We start from the raw sequence: 12,632 nt of genomic DNA on the forward strand, positions 1-12,632 counted from the left end.
TCTGCACGTTACTGTTGGACTTCTGGACTTGATGCTAGTAAGCGTTAGCTTTCCGTGCGCAGGCACGCCTTTTCTTTTCCCCACTTTGCACCAGTGTTCTTTTACTTTTACTAGAAGCATTTAAGTCTCACCTTAAAACTAATTTGTATACTCTAGCCTTTTAATAGACTCCGTTTTTAGACCAGTTGATCTGCCGTTTCTTTTCTTTTTCTCCTATGTCCTACTCTCCCTTGTGGAGAGGGTCTGGTCCGATGGCCATAGATGAAGTACTGGCTGTCCAGAGTCGGGACCCAGGTTGGACCGCTTGCCTGTGTATCGGCTGGGGACATCTCTGCGCTGTGGATCCGCCTCTGCTTGGGATGGTTTCCTGCTGGCTCCGCTGTGGACGGGACTCTCGCTGCTGTGTTGGATCCGCTTTGGACTGGACTCTCGCGGATGTGTTGGATCCACTATGGATTGAACTTTCACAGTATCATGTTAGACCCGCTCGACATCCATTGCTTTTGGTCCCCTAGAGGTGTGGGGGGGGTTGCCCACATATGTGTTCCTCGCCAAGGTTCTCATCATTGTCACCGACATCCCACTGGGTGTGAGTTTTCCTTGCCCTTATGTGGGCCTACCGAGGATGTCGTAGTGGTTTGTGTTGTGGTTTGTGCAGCCCTTTGAGACACTAGTGATTTAGGGCTATATAAGTAAACATTGATTGATTGATTGATTGACTTTTGTGTATTAAACCAAGCTCCTACCTGAAATCCCTGCCTGTCTGGTCCTCGTGCATCCTGGGGTGACACTACACGCATCACAATGCGTTCCCAGCGTGACATATGGTTAGTTCTTACAAAAACAAAGCTGTGGTATTATCATAAAAAAGACGTCCATATTACATGAAAAATCCTTGTTGACATTCTGACAATTTTTTAAACATGTTTATTTTGACTTTACGGTGGGAGAGGGGTTAGTGCGTCTGCCTCACAATACGAAGTTCCTGCAGTCCTGGGTTCAAATCCAGGGTCGGGATCTTTCTGTGTGGAGTTTGCATGTTCTCCCCCTGAGTGCGTGGGTTCCCTCCGGGTACTCTGGCTTCCTCCCACCTCCAAAGACATGCACCTGGGGATAGGTTGATTGGCAACACTAAATTGGCCCTAGTGTGTGAATGTGAGTGTGAATGTTGTCTGTCTATCTGTGTTGGCCCTGCGATGAGGTGGCGACTTGTCCATGGTGTACACCGCCTTCCGCCCAATTGTAGCTGAGATAGGCGCCAGTGCCCCCCGCGACCCCAAAAGGGACTAAGCGGTAGAAAATGAATGAATGAATGAATGTTTATTTTGTCAAAAGTTCTCAATTTAGTGCATGAAACTAATATACAGTAATACTCCCTTTGAGGCTTCAGTCGTCCAATGCAGTGGGTGCTTCGGCTTCCGTGTGTTCAATATAAAAAAAAAACCCACAATATTTGCCTGGTTATTGTCCTTGACTCCGTCATGCTGCAAAAGCGAAGCAGCCTCACAAAGCCAACAGCCATGTAGGATGACTAAGCACGGCCACTACCTGCGTAATAATGTGTGTGTGACCACATTTTGTTCTGGGCTTTGACTAAATGAGTGTTGCTGTTTGTTTAGGTAATGGCTGTGTAAACATAGTATTATTTGAATACTGGCTTATTCACTGTGATGTGTGTGCTCTGCAGTGATGCCTAAAGTCAGCGGCCTTTACTGCACCTGTCGAGTGGCTGAGCGAAACTGCTGATTAGTTGTGACTGGATGGACTTCATCCTGCATACTGAGGCCAAATTCACCTCTGCATATAAAAAAAGCATCATTGGCCACCTGCATGTTCATCCATGCATTTTATACCACCATTTCACTCATCATAAAAGCAGCATATTTCCACTTTTACACCTATTTGCATATTTATAGCAGAGATATGTATGTCTCCATGGAAAAGTTGGTTGCCGGTTGACAAACTTTCGAACATGTTACATAAAAGAGGCTGAGAGCAGCAAGATGTGCTGTAAGGGCTGTCAATCACAGGCTAAGTGATGTGTATGTACAGTATGTGTGTGACCATGTGCCTCGCTGTCCCATTACTTATGGATGAGATTTGCACTTAGGCGCGGCAACATCCCTGGGGACCTGCACTTTTTTTGTTCGTTTGATGCAAGGTTTTAACAGCAGCATGTTTGCAAGGTATAACTTTTTTTCCTGACAAAAGGTGCACATTTCATTAAAAAAAAAAAAGTCCATCAGAATATGGATGGGAATCTTTGGGCATCTCACGATTCCATTAGGAGAATGATTGAGGGGCTACAATTTGGTTATAAATCGATTATTGATTATATATTTTAAGGGTGTAAAAAAATAGGATTTTCAAATGAATTGTGATTCTTATTTGTGAAGTGAATTATATTTATATAGCGCTTTTCTTTAGTGATTAAAAGCGCTATACATATATACATAAACCCAATATCTAAGTTACATTTAAACCAGTGTGTGTGGCACTGGGAGCAGGTGGGTAAAGTACTTGCCCAAGGACACAACGGCACACTGCAAAAAGTCAGTGTTCAAAAACAAGAAAAAAATATATACTAAAATTAGGGGTATTTTATTTGGACTAAGCACAATGATCTGCCAATAGAACAAGAAAATGTGGCTTGTCAAGACTTCCCAAAACAAGTAAAATTAGCTAACCTCAATGAAATCAAAGATACGTTAAAATAAGTACATTCACACTAATAAAAAGAGCACTTTTTTGGTAGAAAAAAAATAGACCTCTTGCTCAATATGTTGAAAAATATTCTTTAATTAAGTAAATGCTAGTACCATTATCTTGACATAATGATATGCGCTCGGCATCATGATTTTTTTTTTCATGTTTAAAGTAAGAAATTATTTCTTTAAAAAAGTAGTTTTTTAAAGAAATAATTGTCCCGGTAGACTTGCGCCGCCAGGTTTTTGACGCAATATACTCCCTGTCGCACCCTGGCGTTCGGGCTTCCGTCAAGTTGATTGGTGCCAAGTTTGTTTGGGCTGACCTTAGGAAGGATGTTAGGCAGTGGGCAGCCGTATGCGTGGCATGTCAGCACACCAAGGTCCACCGGCACACTAAGGCGGCCCTCGAACCATTTCCGATTCCGGTTAGGCGGTTTGACCACGTGCATGTAGACTTAGTTGGCCTCCTCCCTCCGTCATAGAGTTATACACACCTGCTAACGATGGTAGATCGTACCACCAGATGGCCAAAAGCGCTTCCTCTTTCCTCTACTGCCTCTGTAGACGTCGCCCGTGCGTTTCTGTCAGCCTGGGTTGCACGTTTTGGCACGCCATCCGATATCACCTCAGACAGGGGATCCCAGTTTTTGTCGGAGCTTTGGTCCGCGTTGGCGCAGTCCTTGAGTGTGCAGGTGCACCTTACTACAGCCTGCAATCCCCAAGCTAACGGCTTATGTGAACGTTTTCACCGGTCGCTTAAGGCGGCTCTGCGTGCCGCGCTCGTGGATAGCAATTGGGTTGACCGTTTGCCTTGGGTTATGCTCGGGTTGCGCTCAGCCCCTAAAGAGGATCTCGCAGCGGCCCCCGCTGAATTGGTGTTCGGTCAACCACTCCGCGTTCCGGGGGAATTTTTACCTGAGGGTTGTGCCCCATGATCGTTTCCCTTTTTGTCGAGGGGTTCATTGGCTCCCGGCCCAGTCCACCACTGTTTCCCTAAGTCGTTTGTGCCATCGGAGCTTAAATCTGCCCGTTTTGTCTTTGTACGTCACAACGCCCACCGTTCGCCCCTCCAACCCCCTTACGACGGCCCATTAATGACACAGCTGTTGATATTCTAGTTACAAGCATGTTTTACTCAATATAGGTAATTAAATCTCAGCAACAAGCTGTATTATCTTACTGAGATCATTTAGGACCAAAATCCTTAAAACAATTAAAACACTAACATAAGATTTGCTTAGTGAGAAGAATGATCTTATCAGACAGAAAATAAGCAAATATCACCCTTATTTGAGATATTTCATCTTACTTAGATTTCCGTTTTTGCAGTGCAAAAAAAATTGCAGTGCAGTTTTTGAGTACAAAATAAACCCACCTACAATCTGATATATCTGATATATCTGATATATCACTAAGCTTTAAAACTTTATTGTGAAAATCTAATTCCGCGTCTGTGGAAACGCTTCCCGCCCACACTGCTTTGGTGCCTCGTCTGATCTGCTGTGACATAGATGACCATAGTAACTAATTAGATGACCATAGTAACTAATTAGATTACCATAGTAACTGGTATATCATCCATAAGCGCATATTCCAACCATTGAAATATTTTGTATAGTTAATGACTTACGGTCATTAGAAACATCACTGCACATCACAATGGCAGCTACACTTTCCATCTTAAAGATGTACAAACCCCGTTTCCACATGAGTTGGGAAATTGTGTTAGATGTAAACATAAACGGAATACAAGGATTTGCAAAACCTTTTCAACCCATATTCAATTGAATGCACTACAAAGACAAGATATTTGATGTTCAAACACATAAACTTAATTTTTTTTTTGCAAATAATAATTAACTTTGAATTTTATGGTTGCAACACGTGCCAAAGTAGTTGGGAAAGGGCATGTTCACCACTGTGTTACCTCATCTTTTCTTTTAACAACACTCAAACGTTTGGGAACTGAGGAAACTAATTGTTGAAGCTTTGAAAGTGGAATTCTTTCCCATTTTTTTTTTATGTAGAGCTTCAGTCGTTCAACAGTCCGGGGTCTCCGCTGTCGTATTTTACTCTTCATAATGCGCCACACATTATCGTTGGGAGACAGATCTGGACTGCAGGCGGGCCAGGAAAGAACCCGCACTCTTTTTTTTACGAAGCCACGCTGCTGTAACACTTGTCTTGCTGAAATAAGCAGGGGCGTCCATGATAACGTTGCTTGGATGACAACATATGTTGCTCCAAAACCTGTATGGACCTTTCAGCATTAATGGTGCCTTCACAAATGTGTAAGTTACCCATGCCTTGGGCAGTAATACACCCCCATACCAACACAGATGCTGGCTTTTGAACTTTGCGCCTATAACAATCCGGATGGTTATTTTGCCTCTTTCTTCTGGAGGACACCACGTCGTCTATTTTCAAATTTAAATTAAAATGTAGACTCATCAGACCACAGAACACCTTTCCACTTTGCATCAGTCCATCTAAGGTGAGCTCGGGCCCAGCCAAGCCGGCGGCGTTTCAGGATAAAAATGAGTTTGGCTTTGCATAGTTACAAGGGCGTAGAATTGGGTAGGGACGCTAGGGACACGTCCCTACCAATATCCAGCCGAACTGTGTAGTCACTATCAATACAAGCGCTGCCCGTAATGTTTAGTCAATGATTATGGCACAGAAAGGGTTAAAGGTCGGTCTCTGCTAGAAGTCCCGCCTCTAACCTAAATATCGCTAACTGATTGGTTGCCGCTTTCGTGCTAACTTACGTGAAATTGGCTGTCCCAGCTGTCACTCCTTCTGCTTGTAAAAGCTAACCTACATGCTAGTTGCTACCGAGCGGACGAGAGGCAGTGCAACTCTGTGTAAATTGTAAGTTCTAACTTGTAAGTAAGTGTAAGTTGTAGTTGTAAGTAAGTGTAAGTTGTAATTAAGTGTAAGTTGTCAACATGTTCGGCATTTGTTGTTCCTGGCACACGGTAGCTAGATGGATTTTAACATCAGTGCTGTGATTTACATTGTGTTTGTATCTGGTTGCGTGCGTGTGTGCTGTAGGTTTTGAAAGATGTCAATGAAAAGAAAACTGGATATAAGAGACTTCTTTAGGAGTCAAACTGTAAGTTACTTCAAGGGTGTATAGAGGCTCAACAATATTGAATAATTCAACAATATATCACTCCAGTCACGCCCCTTAGAGTGCTATAATGAGCATATACCATGGACTGGAGTGATATATTGCTTTTATAAAACTGTTACCAATAAAGGCAATATGAAATAGGAATACTCAATCAATTTAATGTAGTTTTATTGAACCAGAAATACATATTATACATTAAAATAGCCTCACTGTGGAAAAAATAGTCCCACCTATCCAGACGTTAGCTCCAAATTAGCACTGCATCTCGTCTTTTCCTCCGCTTTTTTTCAGGTGAAAATCAATGTTCAGTCCCCTTTACCATTGTTAACCCTCCCCGGAGGTGAAAGTTAACCTTAAACATGTGAATTCAACTACTTTAGACCGTTTTTTAACATCGTAAAAACATCAGCTGTCTTTTACTACGTACTGCAACAGTCCGTTGTCATGGATACATGACAACAAGTTCCATTCATACCAGTCATGCGTGCCTAAGGCGGAGTGATTGCCTACGCTGTGATAAGGCTTTAGAATATTTAAACCACGGTTAACAGCCAATTAGATCGCCGATTTCACCTTTCCGTTTTATTTTTGAAATTATTTTTTAGTTTCATGTATTTGTGTAGAAGTGAGCAACGGTTTGAAAATACCAATGTGGTGGAAATACAATAAACCCTCACTAGATGATCATGTGATTTTACAATGCTAAAATATAATTCATTAATATGAAGTAATATTCATATTTAGCAAAAACCTTTTTGCTCAGGCAGTAACTGTACCGTCAAGCTCTATGGTCATTGTCCTTAATGTATCTGTCATGCATCAACATATTTTTGGCCAGCAGTTCATTTCTGTGACAGACCGGCAGAGGCATGTGTTTGGCTCTTTCAAATAGGAACAACCAGTGGACACTAATCTGCTTGTATTTGAGTATTAGTGACAAACATATTTACAGTACAAAAGCAGCAATAGAAAGAAGTAGATGAAGGGAAAAAATGTGAGTGATTTAAACACAAGTTGGGGAAAATATTATTACAGTTCATTTATGTTTATTTACAATGTTGTATTGCATGAATGTATTTCTGATGTTGTTGATGGACAGTAGGCTATGTTAATTGACAGTATGATGCACAGTAGCACTACAGCCCTACACTAAAGAGTAAAATATTTGGCTTGTATGGCTCTCTCAGCCAAAAAGGTTCCCGACCCCTGCCCTATAACATCTGCATGACGTGAAATTATGATTGCTAATGTAAAAAAAAAAAAGGAAACTTTCAGAGTGCTGCCTTGAAGCACTTTTGTGTCCCCACCAATCTCAAAATCAAACCTACTCCCTTGGCATAGTAGAGTTTTAACTTGCACTTACAGATGTAGCGAACAACTGTAGTTACTGACAGTGGTTTTATGAAGTGTTCCTGAGCCCATGTGATGAAATCCTTTACACACTGATGTCGGTTTATGATGCAGTATAGCCTGAGGGATCAAAATTCCGTAATATCTTTGCTTATGTGCAGTGATTTCTCCAGATTCTCTGAAGTTTTTGAGGAATTTACGGACCGTAGATGGTATAATCCCTAAATTACTTGCAATAGCTCGTTGAGAAATGTTGTTCTAAAACTGTTCGACAGATTGCTTACAAAGTGGAGACCCTCACCCCATCTGTGTTTGTGAATTACTTAGCATTTCATGGAAGCTGCTCTCATACCTAATCATAGCACCCACCTGTTCCCAATTAGCCTGCACACCTGTGGGATGTTCCATATGAGTGTTTGCTGATCATTCTTTAACTTTATCAGTATTTTTTGCCACCTTTCCCAACTTCTTCGTCACGTGTTGCTGACATCAAATTCTAAAGTTAATGATTATTTGCAAAAAAAAAATGTTAATCAGTTTGAACATCAAATATGTTGTCTTTGTAGCATATTCAACTGAATATGGGTTGAAAATTATTTGCAAATCATTGTATTCCATTTATATTTACGTCTAACACAATTTCCCAACTCATATGGAAACGGGGTTTGCAAAAATAATATTTGGGAATGTCCGGCGGGCCAGATTGAAAAACTTAATTTGCCCAGGTCTAGTATAGAACATACAAATCCCAATTTTAATAGGTTGGTTTGCACCACTTTTGCATCTCTTTTCAATTGTCTTAGTAGAAAACCACTTATAACACACCCACTAATAGTAAGCGCTATTTTTTATTTTGTGCACAATATTTAGCACTTTTTTTTCAAATCTAAGTAGATTGTAGAAGCTTTCTCAGTGGCAGCCTACATGGCGAGCAGGCATCTTTATTGTTTTAGTTTCCGTCCCCTTCTCTAACCACAGATTGCCCAGACACTTAACGCAAGCACACAGCTTAAAGAGGTGTGTTGTATCGACCCATTCATTTCTATGGCTGACTGTGTTGTCGCACAGCATGGATATTATTCTGTCTCCTGACTTATTCATTTCCTCTTCTTACAGTAGCTGGTTACGCTCTGCTGTAACGCGCTTCCAGTTACACCTCTGTTGAAGTGTACAATCCGTGAATCTTTCTCGTACAAGGGCTTCATATGTTAACGATGATACAAACAACGTTACTTTTATTAGTAGAGTAATGCCATTAATTAATTTTACGTACGTTGCAAAGCCGTTACTACTACGTTTAGTGTAATGTGGCATGCTACTTTTTAGGTGTTTATTTGTCAACATGACAGACTCAGAATCACAGCAAGTTCAATGCAGAAAGTAACGTGTTACGAATGAATGCAACAATTACCACCGTACTAAAACAAACATGATTTCAAATAGTAAGAGGCAACATCACACAGCAAACAAAACACATTTAAGTACAACACACGCACATACACACTCCTCCCCTTCCTCGTCCTACTGCTACCAAGATCGAATAATGAACGCCGATAATATAATCGTAATGGGGGACTTTAATATCCATATGAATACCCCATCGGACCCACAGTGTGTAGCGCTCCAGACTATAATTGGTAGCCGGGGACGGCGTGGCGCAGTGGGGTGAGTGGCCGTGCGCAACCCGAGCATCCCTGGTTCAATTCCCACCTAGTACCAACCTCGTCACGTCCGTTGTGTCCTGAGCAAGACACTTCACCCTTGCTCCTGATGGGTGCTAGTTGGCGCCTTGCATGGCAGCTCCCTCCATCAGTGTGTGAATGTGTGTGTGAATGGGTAAATGTGGAAGTAGTGTCAAAGCGCTTTGAGTACCTTGAAGGTAGAAAAGCGCTATACAAGTACAACCCATTTATCATAGCTGTGGTCTCACACAAATAATAAATGAACCCACGGATCGCAACGGTAATACAATAGACCTACTGCTTGTCAGGGGTATCACCGTTTCCAAAGTTACGATACTCCCGTATACTAAAGTATTGTCCGATCATTACCTTATAAAATTCGAGGTTCAGACGCATGTTCGGCAAACTAATAATAATAATAACTGCTATAGCAGCCGCCACATTAATACGGCCACAACGACAACTCTTGCTGACCTACTGCCCTCGGTAATGGCACCGTTCCCAAAGTATGTGGGATCTATTGATAACCTCACTAACAACTTTAACAACGCCCTGCGCGAAACCATTGATAGTATAGCACCGCTGAAGTTAAAAAAGGCTCCAAAAAGGCGTACGCCATGGTTTACTGAAGAAACTAGAGCTCAGAAATTATTATTTAGAAAGCTTGAACGCAAATGGCGCACGAATAAACTTGAGGTGCACCACCAAGCATGGAGTGATGGTTTAATAACTTATAAACGCATGCTTACCTTAGCTAAAGCTAAATATTACTCAAATCTCATCCACCGTAATAAAAACGATCCTAAATTTTTGTTTAGTACGGTAGCATCGCTAACCCAACAAGGGACTCCTTCCAGTAACTCCACCCACTCAGCTGATGACTTTATGCAATTCTTTAGTAATAAAATTGAAGTCATTAGAAAGGAGATCAAAGACAATGCGTCCCAGCTACAACGGGGTTCTATTAACACTGATACGATTGTATATACGGCGGATACTGCCCTCCAAAATAGTTTCTCTTGTTTTGAGGAAATAACATTAGAGGAATTGTTACAACGTGTAAATGGAATAAAACAAACAACATGTTTACTTGACCCACTTCCTGGGAAACTGATCAAGGAGCTCTTTGTATTATTAGGTCCATCAGTGCTAAATATTATAAACTTATCACTTTCCTCGGGCACTGTTCCCCTAGCATTCAAAAAAGCGGTTATTCATCCTCTTCTTAAAAGACCTAACCTCGATCCTGACCTCATAGTAAACTACCGACCGGTGTCTCACCTTCCCTTTATTTCAAAAATCATCGAAAAAATTGTTGTGGAGCAGTTAAATGAACACTTAGCGTCTAACAATCTATGTGAAACCTTTCAATCCGGTTTCAGGGCAAATCACTCGACTGAGACAGCCCTCGCAAAATTGACTAATGATCTATTGCTAACGATGGACTCTGATGCGTCATCTATGTTGCTGCTCCTCGATCTTAGCGCTGCTTTCGATACCGTCGATCATAATATTTTATTAGAGCGTATCAAAATACGAATTGGTATGTCAGACTCAGCCCTGTCATGGTTTAACTCTTATCTTACTGATAGGATGCAGTGCGTCTCCCATAACAATGTGACCTCGGACTACGTTAAGGTAACGTGTGGAGTTCCCCAGGGTTCGGTCCTTGGCCCTGCACTCTTCAGCATCTACATGCTGCCGTTAGGTGACATCATACGCAAATACGGTGTTAGCTTTCACTGTTATGCTGATGACACCCAACTCTACATGCCCCTAAAGCTGACCAACACGCCGGATTGTAGTCAGCTGGAGGCGTGCCTTAATGAAATTAAACAATGGATGTCCGCTAACTTTTTGCAACTCAACGCCAAAAAAACGGAAATGCTGATTATCGGTCCTGCTAGACACCGACCTCTATTTAATGATACAACTCTAACATTTGACAACCAAACAATTAAACAAGGCGACACGATAAAGAATCTGGGTGTTATCTTTGACCCAACTCTCTCCTTTGAGTCACACATTAAAATCGTTACTAAAACGGCCTTCTTTCAGCGCCGTAATATCGCTAAAATTCGCTCCATTCTGTCCACTAAAGACGCCGAGATCATTATCCATGCGTTTGTTACGTCTCGTCTCGATTACTGTAACGTATTATTTTCGGGTCTCCCCATGTCTAGCATTAAAAGATTACAGTTGGTACAAAATGCGGCTGCTAGACTTTTGACAAGAACAAGAAAGTTTGATCACATTACGCCTGTACTGGCTCACCTGCACTGGCTTCCTGTGCACTTAAGATGTGACTTTAAGGTTTCACTACTTACGTATAAAATACTACACGGTCTAGCTCCATCCTATCTTGCCGATTGTATTGTACCATATGTCCCGGCAAGAAATCTGCGTTCAAAGGACAGCGGCTTATTAGTGATTCCCAAAGCCCAAAAAAAATCTGTGGGCTATAGAGCGTTTTCATTTCGGGCTCCAGTACTCTGGAATGCCCTCCCGGTAAAAGTTCGCGATGCCACCTCAGTAGAAGCATTTAAGTCTCACCTTAAAACTCATTTGTATACTCTAGCCTTTAAATAAACTCCCTTTTTAGACCAGTTGATCTGCCGTTTCTTTTCTTTTTCTCCTATGTCCCACTCTCCCTTGTGGAGGGGGTCCGGTCCGATCCGGTGGCCATGTACTGCTCGCCTGTGTATCGGCTGGGGACTTCTCTGCGCTGCTGATCCGCCTCCACTTGGGATGTTTTCCTGCTGGCTTCGCTGTGAACGGGACTCTCGCTGCTGTGTTGGATCCGCTTTGAACTGGACTCTTGCGACTGTGTTGGATCCATTATGGATTGAACTTTCACAGTATCATGTTAGACCCGCTCGACATCCATTGCTTTCCTCCTCTCCAAGGTTCTCATAGTCATCATTGTCACCGACGTCCCACTGGGTGTGAGTTTTCCTTGCCCTTATGTGGGCCTACCGAGGATGTCGTAGTGGTTTGTGCAGCCCTTTGAGACACTAGTGATTTAGGGCTATATAAGTAAACATTGATTGATTGATTGAACAACAATTCAAAGAAGTGACAAGCTTGCGATACTAAAATATCATCGTAGCCCACTCAAAATCTTTAATAATTAGCAATTACTTTGGTGTGGGTTCACAGTGTGGCGCATATTAGTAAGCGTGTTAAAGTTGTTTATATCACAACCTTAAGTGTAACCTGTATCACCCAGTATGCCTTGCAATCCCGTAATTGTATCTGCGGAAGCCACATACAACATGTTACTGGACTGGTAAGCTGTTTGTAATTGTTGTAGAAGGCGTCAAAGACAATGGCTTCATAACACGGCCTTATTCTTGTTATCTGGGTGACCACTAGCAGATATTCGCGAGAATGGATGCGGCTCCCATTGTCTTTATTTTGTGAAACGGGTCAAAATGGCTCTCTGAGTGGTAAAGGTTGCTGATCCCTGATATACATATATATATATATGTGGTAACTTAACCCTGGACCTACATTGAAAATACACGCAACCCTAACTCAAAATGCCGGACATTTGACCCGGAGACCGCCGCAAAAAAATGTCCGGGGAAAATAGGACGTGTGGTCAGCCTAATTAATTATATTTTTTTAATGAGTAATTACATTAGCAATTCAATTACTTTAACTCTAATTATTTAAAAGTAATTTTCTGAACACTGATCGTGAAGCATTAATGAATCCATAATTTCCTCCAGCCCTGATGCAGAGATTCTGTAA

Source organism: Nerophis ophidion, linkage group LG15 (assembly GCF_033978795.1).
Source record: "Nerophis ophidion isolate RoL-2023_Sa linkage group LG15, RoL_Noph_v1.0, whole genome shotgun sequence".
Classification (NCBI taxonomy): Eukaryota; Metazoa; Chordata; class Actinopteri; order Syngnathiformes; family Syngnathidae; genus Nerophis; species Nerophis ophidion.